Below are 18,636 nucleotides of genomic sequence, written 5' to 3'. Positions count from 1 at the left end.
ATCAATACAGATTCCTGACTGTGTTTTAGAATGATGTGGTTACTGTTCTGAAATAGAATCACTGAAGGATAACTCATATATTGGGGTGAACCTCACTACATGTAAGAAATGGGTGCCTGACAAGCTATGCATAATTTTTCTTTAACAAAAGGATCATTTTCTAAAGCAAACCAACATTCAGTGTGGAAGATTGTTATTTAAAGAAATACTGTTTGGATTCTTTCATGAGGTGAAGGATCTCTTGGGGAAGCAAATATCCAGAGCCTAAGCTCCTAGAAATTGAGGGCTGGGGATAAGAAACAAGCCTTGTGCTCAGTTTGCATCCCCTAAAGGCTCCTAACAAAGTACCATAATCACAGAATCTTAGTATTGAAAGGGATCTGAAAAGACATAAAAACAGGTAACCTCCTGAAGCAGCCTATTCGACTTTACATGGCTCTACATTTTTAGGATGCTTTTTCTTATATGGAAACCCACATTTGTATTTCCTAGTCCTGTCCCATAGAAACAAACAGAAATCTCTTCTTCCAACATCACATCCGTTCAGATTCTTAAAGAAAGTTGATCATAAACCCCAAGTCAATTTGATTTAATTAGATTAATAAAACCTGCTATGTGCAAAGCAGGCAGTTAAATGGCACAATAGATGAAGAGGGGGCCTGGAGTCAGGAAGACTCATTCTTATGAGTTCAAATTCATCCTCAGACGCTAGTTGTGTGACCCTGGACAAGTTACTTAACTCTGCCTCAGTTTCCTCATCTTTAAAATGAGCAGGAGAAGGAAATGGCAAACCACTCCAGTATCTTTGCCAAGAAAACTGCAAATGGAGTCATAAAGAGTCAGGCACAACTGAGCAATGACAAAGTGCAAAGCCTAGTTCAAGGAAAGACCAAAAAAAAAATAAAAAATAAGAATCACGTGTTCCCAACACATGTACCTCACTAACTTTATAATTAAAATTTTAGCACACTCTTGCCACAGATGCTGTGTGTATTTGTAGTTGAATGTACTTCAAGTTTAAGGGGAAAAATATTTCATAGCTGCTATTTATCATCTTACTGTCATCTTAGCAAAAGCTACAAACTAATTATGCCTTCTGACCCATTGTGAAAGGAAAGCATATTAGTAGGGACAAATAAGCTGTAGTTTTAGAAGGGTAAATACAATGAGGTACACTCAAACCTGGGAGCATAGGTGTAGTCAGACAGTCAATTAATATCTAGATAAAACATATGAAAAAAGCAAATCAAATTTCAGAACCTCAAGATCTCAAAGTCTTTTCTCCCCTCTTGCAGTTCTGTCTACAATGCAACTAAATTAGTAGAGCTAGCTCTCTTGAATCCATAGTTCTACATACTCCACTCTCCAGGATTCACATACCTAGAAGCTCTATCCAATGTCTAATGATTCTCTATCTCTCCTTATGTTTGTCTGGAGACTGGACCTCACTGGACCTCAAACTCTCTCAGATCTATTCTCCAGTTGTTATATGGAGTGTTTCCTGTTGGGTGAATAGCCCATTTCTATTTTCAGCTCTTCCTTAATTTGAATTAGGTGTGGGAAACAACATGCCACATCACTTCCTCCATCTTTTGAAGAATGAACTATCATTAATTCAAGTCAAGAATTTATCAAATGTTTTGATTTGGGAAGAAAAATAATGCCAGATGTTTCGGTTCTGATTGCTTCTATTGAAGAATGAACTCAGTACTCTGAATTTTTCTTGCTTAGTCAAGGCATTTTTATTATTTGTGTATACTAGGGGAGAAATGGAGCATGGGTATACAAACAGATGTCCAAGCTATGTTCTCCAAATGAATGGAGTAGGAAGGACCAATTTACAGTTTTACAACTGGGTTGAGAAGACAAAAAATGAATTAGGGATGGTATAGAGTTGAAAGATAAATAAGAGCGAGTACAATTCTGGGAAAAGAAAGTACAAAATTTATAGACTGATGCAGACATGATTAATGTGACACAGTAACTGATTTCTAACTGGATTCCTCTAGAGACAAGTCATATTTGGTGTTGTCCCATTTCTCCATTAATCTTTACCCGAAAATTCTACCATAATTCTCCCACTGAGCACCTATATGCCATAATGTAAGAGTCTGCCCCATTTATATTGCATTTGTACCTTATAAAGTTTTACCCTTTTTTAGATCTGAGTGGGTAACTTTGCACTTTACAGAGAATATGAAACTCTGCTTGGATTATTTGCATATGAAAAGGTCAGGGAATCAGTTGAGCAGCCAGCAGAGACAATCACCTGACCCTTAGTTCAAAGATGGTGTCTCTACATTATCCCTAGGCACTTACCTGCTTGGTCCAAGAGAAGAGAAATAGAGAAGTGGGTAACCCTGAATCAAAGAATTATTGGGTTATTATTGAACGAATAGGCATTGCCTGTTTATGGCCTAGCCCACAAAGATTTGAGAAATATGCCATATAGCCACCATAAGTACATAAGTTAAGGTGAAGTTTCTCATCAAAAGAACTTGGATTAGGAACAGGAGAAATAGTCAAAAAGAAAGCCTAAAGATTGTGAGCTTCCTCGGCTTCCTAGCTTCTGTTCTACAATCTCCTGCCTGGGATATGGCATATCTCAAAAATGAGGCTCCAAGGGAGTACAAATGGAAGCTTTCTGTCACTCCTTCAAGTGAAAATGCCCATGCTCTTTTGGACAAGGCATAACACCATCCCCCCTGAATCTGGAGGTGATAGAGATCACAACTGCCCAGTAAGCTCAGCCTGATTGTGTCCAGGCATGAGTCAGACTTCTTTAAGAACCCAGTTCCAGAAAAGGAATGTAGAAGACATCTGAAGCTAGAGGAAAAACCTCAAAAAGCCATGTGGAAGTGGGAAAGCAGAAACACAGGCAGAGAGAGCTACCACAAGAATTCAGATCATTACTCTGGGATCTTGACTGTGTAGGCTGCTTGGGTACAAGAAGTATAAGGATGAAAGGTATGTAATTAACTCTCCTCCCCAGACTATAGAGGACAGGGAAGTAATATCTTTTCTTCTATTAAGTTCCCTCATGGGAAACTGAAAACCTTTTCCTGGAAGCAAGGTGAGAGTCTGTTAACCTTAATTTGTTTGAAATGTTTACTTTTATTTTATAAGCAGTGTTAATCACAGGTATTTATTAGTCTGGGTATATTTGTTAGGGGTGAACTTGGGAAGACAATCAAAGGTCTGCATCCCTAGAAGAAAGAGAGAGACAGACAGATAAAAACAAAGAGAGAAAGAGACAGGAAGAGAGACAAAGAGACAGAAAGAGAAAGAGAAAAGAAGAGAGGTGGGGAATGGAGGAGAGGAGAGGGGAGGGGAGGAGGAGATAGAGGTGTTTTTTTTCCAAAGAGTTATCTCTGGATGGGAGCTCAGAGACTTTAAAAAATAGGAAATTTGCAGACTTTTTTGGTTAAAACAACGAGTCAGTAACACCTGGGTGAGGGAAGCAAAAAGGAACAGCTGAACAGCCTGGCTCACCACACAGTCTCACTGCTTCCAAAACTAAATATTTTCCACACACAATGACATGGACCTATTCATTCCATCTATCCCAGTACTTTCTAATAAAGTTCACCCTTTGATAACAATATTGTGGTAAAAAGTTACATTCCACCAAGCCTCAGGGTTACTTATGATATTGAATTTACCTTGTTCCATCATCTCCACTTTTACTGTTTATTATCTATATTTAGAGCACTTGTATGTAAGGATCTGAGGTCATGGGCCTAATATATAAAAATGGAATAAGGACTTACAGTACCGACCTCATAAGGTTTCTGTGAGGTTCAAAAAAGACATATAAAGTAGTTCACAAACTTTAAGGTGAAGCGTATATGTGTACTACTGTAGTTGCTGCTTGTCTTTTTAGACACTGTCTCTTCCATATGATCTAAACTGACATTCCCCCCCACCACCTTTGTTTTCTCTGCTTCTCACTGTGATACTTGTCTTGACTTATTGCCTGATATTTTAAGAGGAGGGAGGGGAGAGGGATTCAGCAGCATAGCTTCTGGCTCAGTTTGCCTTGTGCCTTCTGCCATTCCTGGCCCTTCTTTTGTAGCAGTTGCCTCTGCCCACCTTTCGTTCGGCCAGCTCCACATCATTTCTTACAGCTTCTCCTTGTCCTACTCCATTTATCTCCTGCCCATCCCATCTGCCATGCTGGATTCCACCTGGGGCATGCCCTGTCACTCTTCATCCTATAGTACTGCTTTTTCTCTGACATACTATAGCGATTTATTCTAACCTCGTAAAGGGATAGTCTGCCTTGATTGACTTTTTACACTTAGTTTAACACTTCATTATCTGGCACTTTTTTCTACGATTAGGTTTGCGAACAGATCAATTCCCTTGCATCTTCCATTCCTCCAAGGAACATTTCATTCTCCCTAAACAACTTGAAGAATAGACAGGCTTCCCTCCAGCCCTTTCCCCTCCTCAATAATCAACATTTGGTCCTCATATTTCCTTATAAAATTTTATTTACATGTCTCCCTCTCCTTTATCAAATTCTATCTTGCATTATATTTATTTGTGTATATGTAATATCCTTCCAACTAGACTGTAAGCTCCCCGAGGTTAAGGACTGTAATTTGTCATCTACTAACGGCCTCATAACTGTATACAATAGCAGCTTATTAGATGTTTGCTAATTTTAATTGAGTTTAATAGGATTACTACTACTAGTACTACTAATAATAATAATAATAGTAATAGCAATAATTTCTATAGTATTTTGTCTACAAAGGAGTTCTCTGTCATTAAAATCATAGATCTAGAACACTCTTCCCCAAAGAAATACATCTAATTATCTGTCTGCCTATGCATCTATCATAAATCTTATGTTTCAAAATTTACTCTAATATTTACAAAGCAAGTACATAATTGTATCAGTTATGCATTATTTCATTTGATTATGACAGTAACTGAGACAGGTACTATCAGTATTATTATCCCTATTTTTTTCACATCATCTTCATTTCCAACTATATCCCATCTCCCATCCTATTCAAGAGTATTAGACCTTATAATAAAGAATTAAGAATAGACAGATGATAGACCAAGCATATATTATGTACTTATCGTATGCCAGGCACTGTACTAAGTTGGAGTATATAAATACAAGAAACAGATGGTCCCAACTCTTGAGGCACTTACATTGTAATAGGAGAAGACACAGCACAAATGAAATCAGAAAATGAGGAGAGAAAGAGGATACATACAGCATGCTAGAGAGCGAATTGAGCAGGGTGTGAAGTGAGCATGGCTGGGGCCCCTCATAAAATGGCTATCCCAACTAGGGACTCACAAATCAGATCCCAAGGAGAATGATCAAGTGGTGGGCAAGCCTGCTGGTGAGGAGAAGATAGAATAGTTCAGAGAGTAAGCTGAGCAGAGACATCAAGGAAGAAAAATAAGTTCAGCAAAATCAATCATTATATTGAAAAAGTCAGAGATAGAGGAGAGAGTGAGACAGAGACAGAGTGACAGAGACGGAGAGAAAGAGAGAGAGAGAGACAGAAAGACAGAGAGAGACAGAGACAGAGAGACAGAGACAGAGAGAGAAGGAGACAGAGAGACACAGAGACAGAGACAGAGAACTATTACCCAACTATAGAAGCCAGGAGAGTTGTGTACTTATATCTCTTCTCTGTGCCCATTTGGTCAGTCCCTATAATTTCTCAGCATTCAGTTTCAATTGCTTTTCCTCGCTCTTTCCATTTACATTGTTGCAGTTACCAAATATATTTTTTCTGATCTGTTCTACATTCATTTCATTTTATATCAGTTTATACGTCACTCCATACTACTCTATATTCACCATGTTAATTGTTTCTTATAACACGACAATATTCTATGACTTCATATACCATATTTTTTGGTCATACTAAAATTGATGGATATCTATTTTGTTTACATTTCTTTGTGTCTACAAAAACTACTGGTTTTCTTTTTGGTGCCTTTGGGATTTTTCTTTTGCCACTGACCTCTTTGGGGTATATATGTAACAGTGGAATTCCCGAGTCAATGGGTATGGGTATTTTAGTCACTATCTTTGCCTTTTACATGTCTAAACTGCTTTCCAGAATGGTTGTACCAATTCACAGCTCCTCCAGCAATGTATTACTGTGCCTATCTTTCCCACAACTTCTCCAACAGTTTTGCCTATACTTATCTTTTATTATCTGTGCCAAATTGTTGGGCATATGGTAAAACAGCAGTGGAGTTTTTTATTTGAATTTTGTTAACAATAAGAAAGTATTTTCCATATGGTTCTTTAGGAGAAATGATAATAGACTTAAGACTGGGTACAACCACCATGGGCTTAAACTGGCTGCCTGAAAAAAAGTCATCTTTAATATCCATTGCTCTTAATGTTACCATGCTGACCACGTTTTAAATAGAAAAGGACTTTCCGCATGGTCATTAAATACTCTACATCCTCACAATATTCTCATCATTTTTATATACTTTCAGTATGTAGGTAAGTTATGAGTGCAGAACTTGATTAAATATTTTATGATAATCAATAATGTCTATATAAATATCAAAGAACTTTCAGGAGTGTGATAATTATAAACTTTATATCATTTGGTGTTGTAGTTTGATGTTATAGTAACAATTATAGGATTCCAATATGGAGTCACTTAGGTTATGTGGTCCTAATACCTATAAAGGTATATTGGCCAAGACAGTTTGTGCTTCGTCACTGTTAACTCTGTGTCGGGCAGATAAGGCTCGTAGCTTTTTGACTCTATGAAACTCTTAGCCAGCTAGCTGAGCTTCACCCCAGTCTGGCATCAGTAAAAGACCCTTACTCTTCACCACATCTGGATCTAATTGGGTGTTCCCCTCCTACATCTGGCACCAATCATTTGTTCTCAATCAAACCAATTCTTAGGACATATAATTTTGCCACCTGAGGCCAACTTTGAGTATGTTCCATCCCTGACACATCTCCCCCACCCTCATGCTGAGTGAGTTTCTTGCATCTGTGGAAATGAACCTCTGCCTGTTTATATTGCCCTACAGTACAGGCTGGGGGTGGTGGTGGAGGGGGAATAGGGCATGCTTTTGTTTGCCTGCTTTCTCTACAGAATAGTAAAAAAAAAAAAAAGTAGTTCTGAATAGTATCAACTTCCTGAGTACCAATCTCTAGAAATTCCCAAACCCAGCTTTTTGCTTTGACCCAAGCTGTGAGGCCAAATAAAGCAAAGAGAATTGTTCATTAATTATTAATTCTATAATAAGTTGTTATTCACATCCCTGGGACTTTTTACATAGGATTCCTCCCTCCTTTCTTCATCCAACGTATTGTTTACATGTAGGTGTTCATGAATTCTTTTTAGTAGTAGAAGTTGTGAATGCTTTATAAAAAGTACACAAACACATAATTGACCTATGTTTGGAGTGTTCATTGAAGTTCTAAATAGTAGATGAGGTGGGTTCAGCACTACATCTGAGAGGAAGCTGGTAAAATGCTTTGCTAGTAATTCATGAGCCACTCTGAAGTTTTTGAGCCAATAACTATGAATCTCAGCCCCTACTGCTTTTTAGTTTTGTAGCAAAGCAAGTTCCATTTGTCTCCCTTGACATAATTGTTTTATAGTTCGTTACATTAACAGTAGTGAAACTTTCTTGCACCTAAAGATGACTAGATGTCTCAGTGGATAGAACACTGAACCTAAAGTCAGGAAGACCTAAATTCAAATTCAGCCTAAGATGCTTCCTAACTGTGTGACAATTTACTTAACTGCTGTCTGCCTCAGTTTTAGCAAATGTAAAATGAGGAAAACAATAGCACTTATATCCCAGGGTTGTGGTGAGGATCAAATGAAATAATATTTGTATAGTATTAGTACTATTGATATTACAACAGTGCCTGGCACATAGTAGGCACTTAATGAAAACTTGTTTCCTTCCTTCCTTTCTGTTTCCTGTATGGTCCAACTTTTGTTTTTGCAGCGTTGAACTTCTTACAACCATAAGGATACCTAAAAATTTTTTACTCTTCTTTTTCAGGAGTTTTTTGCTTCTCTAATTTCTTTCCTCCTCAGGACTCTTTTGTAGAGTTTTTGATTGCACTGAATTGTTTACAATGTTCTTTGTGGTGCTTTGACTCCTTAGATCAACCAAATCTTTTGACTTTTGCTTTCAACTGATGATTAAAGGAATATAAAATATATGCAATATATTTTTCCATATTTCATTTGGCATGCATCTTTTTTGTTGCCTTTAATTGGACAATGTGGCATTCAGGTTTTCTGCTACGCTTCTGAGCTAGACATTGATGTAATCTTCCACTTTCTTTCCTGAAATTTTCAATATATCTCTCCAATAGATTCTGCTGTTTGACATCTGTAATTAATGGAACTCCTTGGGTAAGTCTACCTTTGCTACACTGGTTCTTACTATGGCAAGGCCTCCTGAAACATTTTTATACACTGTCAAACATTTTGACAAAATACATTTATTAATAATGATAGTAGTAAATGCCAGGTTTTGAAAATTGTTTTTTTTTGTATAATTGATTTGTTATTTGTATTTCTGCTGAGAAATTCAAAAAAAATTTCAAAATTCCGGTCTAAGTATGCCCATCTCCTATTCAAAATTATTTGAGATATTGGTCATGTTTTCATCATCCATGCTTTCTGGAGTTTCTGTTAAGTGAGGATTATTACAGCTTTAGGTTCTTCAAATATCCCCTTTGAGATCTTAGTAGCTCTTTGATTTTACCTCTTTTTTTATCCAGTCTAACTTAGAGATAAAATTATCCCTTGTGTTTGCCTGAACTGGTTTGCAATCCATTGCTGTGTGTTTTGAAGGGAGGCTCTCACTTACAATAGAGAGTATAAAGCCCTTTTCTATAACTGCTGAGATCTGTTTCTTATTCTTTTATGATATAGTACTGGCACATAAAAAAATTTGTGTCTTCAATACATTTAATGTGCTTTTGTGATTTACCTGCCTGAGTGATCAGCACCATCTTTACTGAAACACTTACAAAAGCTTTGACACTGGTGTTTCCCAAGGCATCTTGCCTTCTTGTGGCACAAAAAAGGAACTGCCATTATCTTTTCTGTCAGTCTAATCAGTATAAGAGTTGTGAGTAGGGTGAACCTGAAATCTATGCAATCTTGGCTATTTATTTGATTCTTGGGAACAACTGTATCACAATGAATGAGGGGATAACCCAATTCCCTAACATTTCAGGGCTCCTGCCAAGGACTCCATAGCTACCATAATGAAAGTCCTTGTCATGCATCAGCCTAATTCACATTCCCTTGCAAATACCTCCCAGCATGCGCACGTGCACACACACATGCACCCACGCAACGGGTGATGAGTTGGATTTTGAGAGGTTATTTTTGTTATTATCTACTATACCAGGAGAAGTTTGATAGGTTAATTTTTAAATATATTTCAGGAATGTTCCATAGTAAGCCAAAGTCTGGTCACTTTAAAGAAACTGAAATCTCCAGATGAACAAAATTGCAAAATTGCAAAAGGCATTTATTTGAAAACTTTGTCCACAAAGGGTTTTGAATTAAGACCCAACTCAAATTTAATATTGCATGAGCATTTACACACATCAACACAATGTAAAATAGATGACTTGCTAAAGAAAAGTCTGCAGGGATTTTGAGCTTCTAATTAAAATATGCAAACATCACATAATTTAGGGTTAAGTTTACCTCTCTAGTTCCATAACTTGAGCCCCTGAGGAGAAACAAGAGCTGACATACTAAGCATCCACCTGGGAGTTTGTGGTACTAAGATCCAATTTCAGTGAAGCTATTACTGAGTCACCTCCACATAAGCTCATGCAGGCACTTTCATAATTAGTAAAGCAAGGACACGACCACTAACTTGTTGCCTGGGAGTAACTAAGAGAAACTGCTCTCTGTGATTATAAGTCACTTTGAAAAATATGAAGAAATGTAAAAAAAAAAAAAAATCAGAAGTTATCTCATGGGCCCAGAGGATGCTTCCCTGGAAACTTCAGCCATTCAAAACCCAGGTAAGAATCTGGATATAAACAAAAAAGTCTTGTGCCAGGTACTTTATAATTAAAAACATTTCTGAGAACTTACAAATCATCCTATGTGAAATAAATGCTACCAAGTTTATGTACTAAAGCTCATATATTTTCTCCTCAGAGAGTTCATCAGACTGTCATTTAAAGAATCTGATTTTAGTCAGAATGTTAAGAAGTTTGGGTTATTAATTTCTCAGCCCGCAACTTCTGCAGGAGCAAAGCACCCAACTGGAAATGCAGAAAGGCTGCAAGAGCCCCAGACCCTGAGAGTAACAGTTTTCAGATTAGTAGCAAGAGAAGAGACTATCAAAAACAGACACAAGAATTCCAAAAAGGGTGCCATCTGGAGCCATTAAGTGTGGACCTAGTGCCAGCCTGACATATTCATATGTTAATATAATCATGATCTCACTGCAATATTAATACTGATGTTCATAGTCCTAATGTTATCAAGAAAACCTTAGTTAAGATATTTATTTCACCATAATACATCTTTAAAATATTTCCATAAAAATGGTGAGATCTTTTTTTTAAGCTTTAATATTTAAAGAGTGGAGCAAATACTGGACTTGGAGTCAGGCAGCCTGGGTTCAAGTTGCATCTCAGGTAATTACTAGGTATCTGGCCACCCTCATCTTTCAGAATCATTTCATTTTAAATTTTTCTGACCCCGTTAAAGAAAATTAATGAGAATAATAATACTTATATCTCACAGGCTTATTGAAAGGGAAAGATTTTACAGTCCTCAAGTAATTAGAGAAATATGAGTTATTATTAAATATTCCGTTGCCTAACACTGTTAAATAGTAAAGTATCCCTACCAATAGTAATGCTCTGTATGTTTTCAGGACACTTTCACATATATTCAAATCAAGTTACATATTATCTTATTTGAACCTTGTGGCAGTTCTGTAAGGTAAATGGAGCTCCTGGTTCTCCTCAGGGCTCACGTTGGGAGGCTAGAAAGGTAAATTAAGATATGGAGATGGGAAATGGAGAGTTGTGTTTTGTGAAGGACAGAGAGAAGGTCAGTTTGGCTGACTTGCCAAGTGGGAATGAGAATGAGGCTGAAGAAGTAGGTGGAGCTAGCTTATGAATGGCTTTCAAAGCTAATTAGGGGAATTAATATTTTTTATCCTAGTGGCAACAGGGATTTACTGGAATCTATAAATAGAAGAGAAATATTTTTTCAAGAGTTTGTTTGAAAAGAGGAGGAGAAATAGAGTATGGTTGCTTAAGGTGATGTAGAGTCTAGAAAATGATTTCTTTTTAAGGATTGGAGAGGCTTGGGGATATTTGAAGGCATTGATAATGATGACGATGATGATGATAGCTTGCACTTATCTACACCCAATTGATTTGATTCTCACAACAACCATGGGAAGTAGAGGCTATTATTATCCCCATTTTAGGGGAATTGGAACATAGAAAAGTTCTATGGAGAGTGTAAGGCAAGATTTGAACTTCTTTCTGATTTGAATTGTTTTGTCGTCATTCAGCTGTTTCAATTATAACTAACTCTTCACGACCCCATTTGGGGTATCCTTGACAAAGACACTAGAGTGGCTTGCTATTTCCTTCTCCAGTTTATTTTACAGATGAGAAAACTGAAGAAAACAGAATTAAGTGATTTGCCTAGGGTTACGCATCTAATAAGTATCTGAGGCCAGATTTGAACACAGGTATTCCTGACTCCCGGCCCTATACTCTATCCATTGCACCATCCAGTTGCCCCCAATTCAAATTATAGTATAAAAATAACAGATAGACAGTGGTTGAAAATAAGAGGGTAACTAAGATGGTAATCTACCAGAAAAGATGGGCAAGAGGTCTGCCTTATAAAAATAGTCACCTCATCATCACAGACTGGGAGAACCAAGAGCAAGGGATGATATCAAGGGAGTTTGAGTGCAGAGAACAGGGAACTTGTGGCAAATGGCCTTAATTTTCTCAACAAAGTAAGAAGTGAAGTCCTCTGTTGAGTGTGTGGAAGAGGCATTGTGGGAGATGTGAGAAGAAAAAAGAAGGTCTGGAATATCTGTGGGGCATGAGATGGAATATCAGTTATGGAGAAATGAAAGGATTGCCTTTATTCAGTAAAGGTCCAGTGGAAATAGGATAACATGAATTTTGAATAAAGTCAGTCACCACAGTTATACAAATTCCTTTATCTTCATTTAGCAGTATGTGATGAGAAGTGGAAAGGGTAGATGATGGGAGTAATTTAGGATTGGGTTTTGGTAAGGGATGAGTGGAGAGAAGGCAAGAGGTTGAGCAATTCAAGAGAGGATGATAGTTTGTGATTAAATTATTTAACTAAAAGGTGGAGATTGTGAAAAGAGAAAAGTGAAATTCAGAGCAGAAATAATGGCCTGAAAGAATATTGAGAGATGAAGAGATTAGAGGCAAAACTATGCTGGTAAATGTTTAACAACTGGCTTCCTGGATGGTAAATTCACCACATCACACTTTTTAAGTTGAATTTTAAAAATTATTTTATTTATTTATTATATTACTTATTTTAATGATTAGTATTTTTTCCATCATTTTCTTACATCTAGGCAATCACAGAAAAAATAAACTAAGCCGTAATTTATAGCTTTTGATGATTTCCAAGGCATAAATCCTCACATTGTAAATCTAACAATTGGCTTTCAGAAACTGGTCCAAGCTGGTTGCAGCACATCCCTGATTAGAGGTCACAATGAGGGCAAAGAATGGGTTTAGTAGGAGTGAGGCAAAGGAAGAGAGAATGATAGGACGCTGTGGTCAGATAGGGTAAGGTCAGAGATTTTTATTAGAAATGTGGAATACTTGTGAGTAATGGGGAGGTTCAGGCTGTGACTATATCACCATGTGTCTGAGGTTGATTGAAGGGGTAGGTCAAGGGATATAAGAAGACTAAGGAGTTAAAAGGTTAGGGAGGTTGGATGAAATCGCCTAGTATAAAAGCAAACATTGGAGAGGAGGTTAAGCAGAGAGAATGACTAGGAGACCAATACACAACAGCCACCGTAATGTAAATAAGGTAGAAAATTTGAATTGTGCAAGTATCAAAGAAGAGCTTGCATAAGCAATAGCTAAATTGTTCATCCTTTGTTTTCAAGGAGAACCAAAGACATCAAGGGGTGATGTATTGACTTGCACATGAACTGGATTTCAGTGAAGGAGAGTTGCACCATCATCAGTCTAATTCCAGCCTCATTTCCAGAATCACTGAAGTCCAGTGGCAAAACAGAAGTCAGGACAACTGACGGATGATGGCCCAGGATGCAGTGGATGACCTTGCTGTGTTTGATGCCTGACCAAGCTCTGAGTGCTCTATTGTATCTACTTCATCTGTCTTCATAGTTGTTGGAATAAATTGTTCTCACATTCTGCCAGGAAAAGTCTTCATATGCTTGTGGTAGACATCCCCCTAATTTACCTACAGTTTTCAAGTTACTCCTAACCTGGTTGATTTAGTCCACTGACAAGGAGTTTTACTGGGGTACGGCCACAGATGAAAGTTGGGCAAATCAAGCAGGCACTAAAGATAGATGAGCAGTTCTGAAAGGTCTCACCAAGTCCTTACACCAGAGATGTTAGTCTCCCCTGGAGATCTCATATACCCCAACAGCTAAATAAATCAGAGAGAGACTAAAAGGAACAGTGAAAACTAAGGAGAATTCCAACTCCCCTACAAAACCAGCTCCAGAAGGTACAAGTTGAAGCCAAGGTTGAAGAGGATAGCCAAGGATTCGGTATCATCTGAGGAAAGTCAGGTCTCAGTCACAAGTATATGGAAGAAGTAAGAAAGAAAGAGGTTCAAAATGAGAAGAATTTGATTCATATGGAATAGGAGTTGTAGAGGGCACAGTGCATAGGAAGAACTGGAGTAGGACATGGTTGAAGTAGGGTTAAAGAGGATGAGATGAGGTATCAAGAAGTGGAGGTAGGCAATAGTTTGTTCCTGACTGAGTGATAATTGAGCAACTAAATAATGTAGATTAAGAGAGGAGCTTGTACTTGATCCTAGAAACAACAGAGAACCATGGAAGTTTATTAAGTTAGAGAGTTACATAGTCAAATGTACACTTTAGGAAAAATCACCTTGGAAGCCATGTAGAGAAGGAGCGTCACACTTAAACTTCTTTCATCTACTTTGCCCCGCAGGGAGCATATTGACTTAGAAAAACACAAATTACCATTATCTATGTTGTATTACATTTTTATTTATTTTGTTAAAAATTTCCCAATTACATTTTAATCTGATTCACACTGGGAAATTTTGTGGTCTGTCTATTCACAGTGAGTTTGACACCTCTGATATAGGGGATGGGGTGGGGGGAGAAGATTCAACAAAAAGAAATAATTTATGTAGCCTATGAGATGATGAGGAGGGTCTGAACTAAGATGGCAGCTGTAAAAGTAGAGAGAAAGGGACAGATGGGAGAAAGAGATGTTGTAGGGTTAGAAACCACAAGATTTAGCAACTGACTGAGTTTGTAGTCTGAAGGACAGGGAGGAGTCAAGGGTAACCCCAAGGTCATAAACCAGTGTGATTGGAAGAAAGGTGTTACCCTCAACAGAAATAAGAAAGTTTGGAAGAGTTGTGGATGGGGAAGGGGGACTGGAGAGATAATGAGTTCAGTTCTGAGTATAAGATAACTTTCAAAGTGAAATGGCATGAGGATGAAATATCTATGAAATATTCGAAATATCACTGGAAGATGCATTCCTGGAGCTAGGGAGAGAGACTAGGAAGGAATAAATAGATTTGGAAATCATCTGCAACTCAAAAGAGTTTATGAGATCCACTAAGAAAGACAGTATAAAAGAAAAGTAGAACAGAATAGAGCTTTGGAGTATATCTAGATGTAGAAGAAATGATATGGATGGTGACATGGTTTATGAAAAAACAAGCAAAGACTTCTATCATCTTATTAAAGAATTAGATCCATAAAAATTTCTTTGCCTAACAATCTAAAGTACTTGTAAGCATGGTAAGGTTAAATATTGAAATAAATTCATGCTATTTCCTAATAGTTATAAGGCCAATATCTGGTATAGAACATCATTTTCTAATGCTAGTTAAAAATGCTACACCTATCAGTACAATTTAATTTGATTCAATATCTTGGAAATACCATTACAGAAATTAACACTACAGTACAATAAGCCCCTAAATTACAAATATTTAACAAATGGACGTAAAATTTAGCTACATACAGTACTTTTCAAGGAATAATTTCATATTTATCATGAACAGGATAATTAAAATCAAATAAAAAGGAGAAACTTTCATACATTCCAGCCTCCTCTTTGCATCCTGAATTACTTCGGGGGGGGGGAAATCAACAAATCAACTTGCATATTGAAAAATTTGAGATTCCTCCAAATCATAACCCAATATCCTTGTTAATTAATGTGATTTAATTATGGCATCTTCCCCTTCTTGGGAATATTTATGAATTATTCTTTTGTATAATCCCAAGATACATTATTAATACACATCAAAGGACATCATTTAGCTATGAATATTAATGACCCATGCAAACTAACTTTCGGCACAAAATGTCATGATGCAGTAGATTTTCCTCATTAATTCCACATACTGTGTGTTGCAATTAGTAACTGAGGATAATTATGTATTACTCTTCCTAGTACAGGAATGAAATTACTCATAGTACTGTAATTTCCAAATGGAAAAAATTAATATAACACGAGTGAAAATATTTCTCCCTACGAGTTCCTGACATTTCTCTCTTTAAATGTAAAATGTTTTTTGATAACAATGAAGTAAATAATGGACTAAGTAGCTGTAGAAAAGTTTACCTCCTATCTCTTGTCAGAAGTAACAACATTATTGCAAGGAAGTTAACACATTTTCAATGAAATTTGATTTCACTAATCTTTTGTGCGCAGATTTCCTTTTCTGAGAGAATTTTTTTTCACTACAAGACCAGCTAGTTCTATGAGCATTCTAAGAAAAGTCACCCTTCCTTTCTAAGTTTATATGTAAAAGAAAATAAAAATAAATAAAACAAATAAATAAAAATAAAATAAAATAAAATATAGACAAAAGGCCTTAATTTATACATAAAATGAGGAAGTTGGATGAAATGATCTATATGGTGCCTACCAGCTTTAAATTTTTACATGATCTTTACATGAAAGAAGCTTCCCTTGCTACTTAAAACCTAAAGATTTAAAAGATAATACAGTTTTTCTTTTCTGCCTTTTTGGATATGGCTACTACAGGAAAGTGTTTTGCATTATTCATATTTGCAGTGGGAGGAGAGAGGGAATTTAGCACTGAAAATCAAATTTAGTTTAATTTAAAAATAAGACATACGGTTTCTTGAGACCCTTCTATCTCAGGCTGACATGATTATTAGTATTGCAAGGTTCACTGTTAGAACTATAACTAATAATTTTTGTGTCTGGGACAAATCTAGTTGGAATCATGTGTGGCACTCAAAGAACTTTTCCAGTTCAGGTGCAGTTGTATTGGATGACTGTATCCAAGGATGGGGAACTTGTGGCCTTGAGGCTACCTGTGGCCCTCTAGGTCCTCAAGTGTGGCCTTTTGACTGAATCCAAACTAAAGGTTTGTTCTATGAAGTTTAGATTCTGTTCTATTCTATCCACACTTGAGGACCTACAGGGCCATATGTGGCCTCAAGGACAAAAGTTGGCCACCCCTGGTATAAACCATTGTCTAGAAAAGCTAGCCCATATCCTTCCAAAGCTAGGAAACAAGACAAGCCCCAGGAGAGAAACTCCATGACAACAGAACCTGGGAGGAGTAAGCTGAAGCTGGTCCCACTACACTTGTCCACAGACCAAGAAAGTTCAATTTCATATCAATTCAATTCAATAAACATTTATTGCCAGGTAGGGAGCTAGGTGGCACAGGAGATAGAGGGATGGGCATGTTCTTAAGATCAAATCTGGCCTCAGGCACTTAGTAGTGTGACCTGGGCAAGTCACTTAACCCTGTTTGCCTCAGTTTCCTCATCTGTAAAGTGATCTGGAGATAGAAATAGCAAATGACTCTGGTATCTTTCCCAATAAAACCCTGGGGGGGGGGGGTCTCACAAAGTGTTGAACATGACTGAAAACAACTGATCAACAAATTACTCTTAATAATATCATTATTTATTAGAAGTAATATCATGTGAAAGATGCTGACAATTTTTACTTCACAGGAATAGAAAGGGAACAGGAACTAGACTTGCAATTTCACTGATGTAGGGAACTCCCAGGTAAGGAAACTCCTTCTCTCATGCAGATTGGTAACTTTTCTGTAACTTAAAATATTAGAATTGCCTAGAGCACTGACAAATTAAGTGACATGTTCAGGGTTACAAAGCCAATATATGTCAGAAATAGGATTTGAATTGAGTAATTCTTAGACTGCAATTGCTAGGATGGGTTGCTTACAGAGCTCAACTTTCCTTCTCCATGAAGATCTTTGACTGAAATAGATGCCCACATGGTTGTGATTTTTCAAGAATTTCTGGGATTAGAGGATGAAATAAATTACTTCAGTATTTAATAATTAATAAATTATTCAGTAATTCAGTAAGGTCCAATCCCTTCCAGCTCTTCAGAAGTTCCAAATACACAATCTTAATCCAATGAATAGTATAGTAATTCCAGATGCTGCTGGTAGAGTAAGGAGTCAAGATCAGCAGAAATCCAAAGCCCAGGAGTTTCTCTCTGCTTGTTCAGCTCCCAGTACTTCTACCCTCCTTCTACAGTCAGGTACCCTTTCTAACATTGAAGAAAATACAGCAGCTAGCACTACTTAAGTAGCCTCAATGTGTCAGGCACTCTGCTAAGCTCTGAGGATACCAAAAAAATGGTTAAAAAAAACTCCTGCCCTCATGGAGTTTATATTCTAATTGAGGAGAAAACATGTAAATGTATGGGCACATGGCAAAATATATTCAGACCACATAAGGTATTCTGAAAGGACTGAGGAGGGGCAGGGTAGGGACCTAGAAAGATTCCTTCTCCTGCAGAAGTGGGAATTGGAGCTGAATCTTGAAGGAAACCAGAGATGAGGCAGAGATGAAAAGGGAGAACATTTCAGACAGCTGGGGCAAAGCAAGTAGATGGGAAATGGAATGATGCACTTGTGCAAGACAATACACCTGAATCTTATAGTATATAGCTTGATCTTAGGGTAAGTACAGGAGAGTCAGGCACAGAAAAACTGGAAAGGTTAAAAAAAATGGACCACGTGAGGAAGTTTGAGATATTAATAGAAAACAAAGATAATATCCAGCTTCCATCTGGTAATGCAGGATAGGCATTCAGACCTAGGAATCACTTTATTCTTCTTTGAGTGACTTTCTAGAATTAAGATCTTCCTGTTCTTTCATCTTATCTGTGGTTAGGGCTTATTTTTAAATTTCATTGCAACTTTCACTACTCGTTTTCTGGGTTCCCACATATCCATTTTTATTTTTGGCTACTTTTTTTTAGCTTAATTTGGCTTCTTTTTTACAAGAGAAGAAACATCTAGTGCAGTTTTTAATATGGTTTCTGGAAAAAGTTGGCTTAAAAGAAATTGATTTTGGTTGTGTTGA

This window comes from Notamacropus eugenii, chromosome 3, assembly GCF_028372415.1.
Source record: "Notamacropus eugenii isolate mMacEug1 chromosome 3, mMacEug1.pri_v2, whole genome shotgun sequence".
NCBI lineage: Eukaryota > Metazoa > Chordata > Mammalia > Diprotodontia > Macropodidae > Notamacropus > Notamacropus eugenii.
This window is presented reverse-complemented; position numbering follows the sequence as displayed.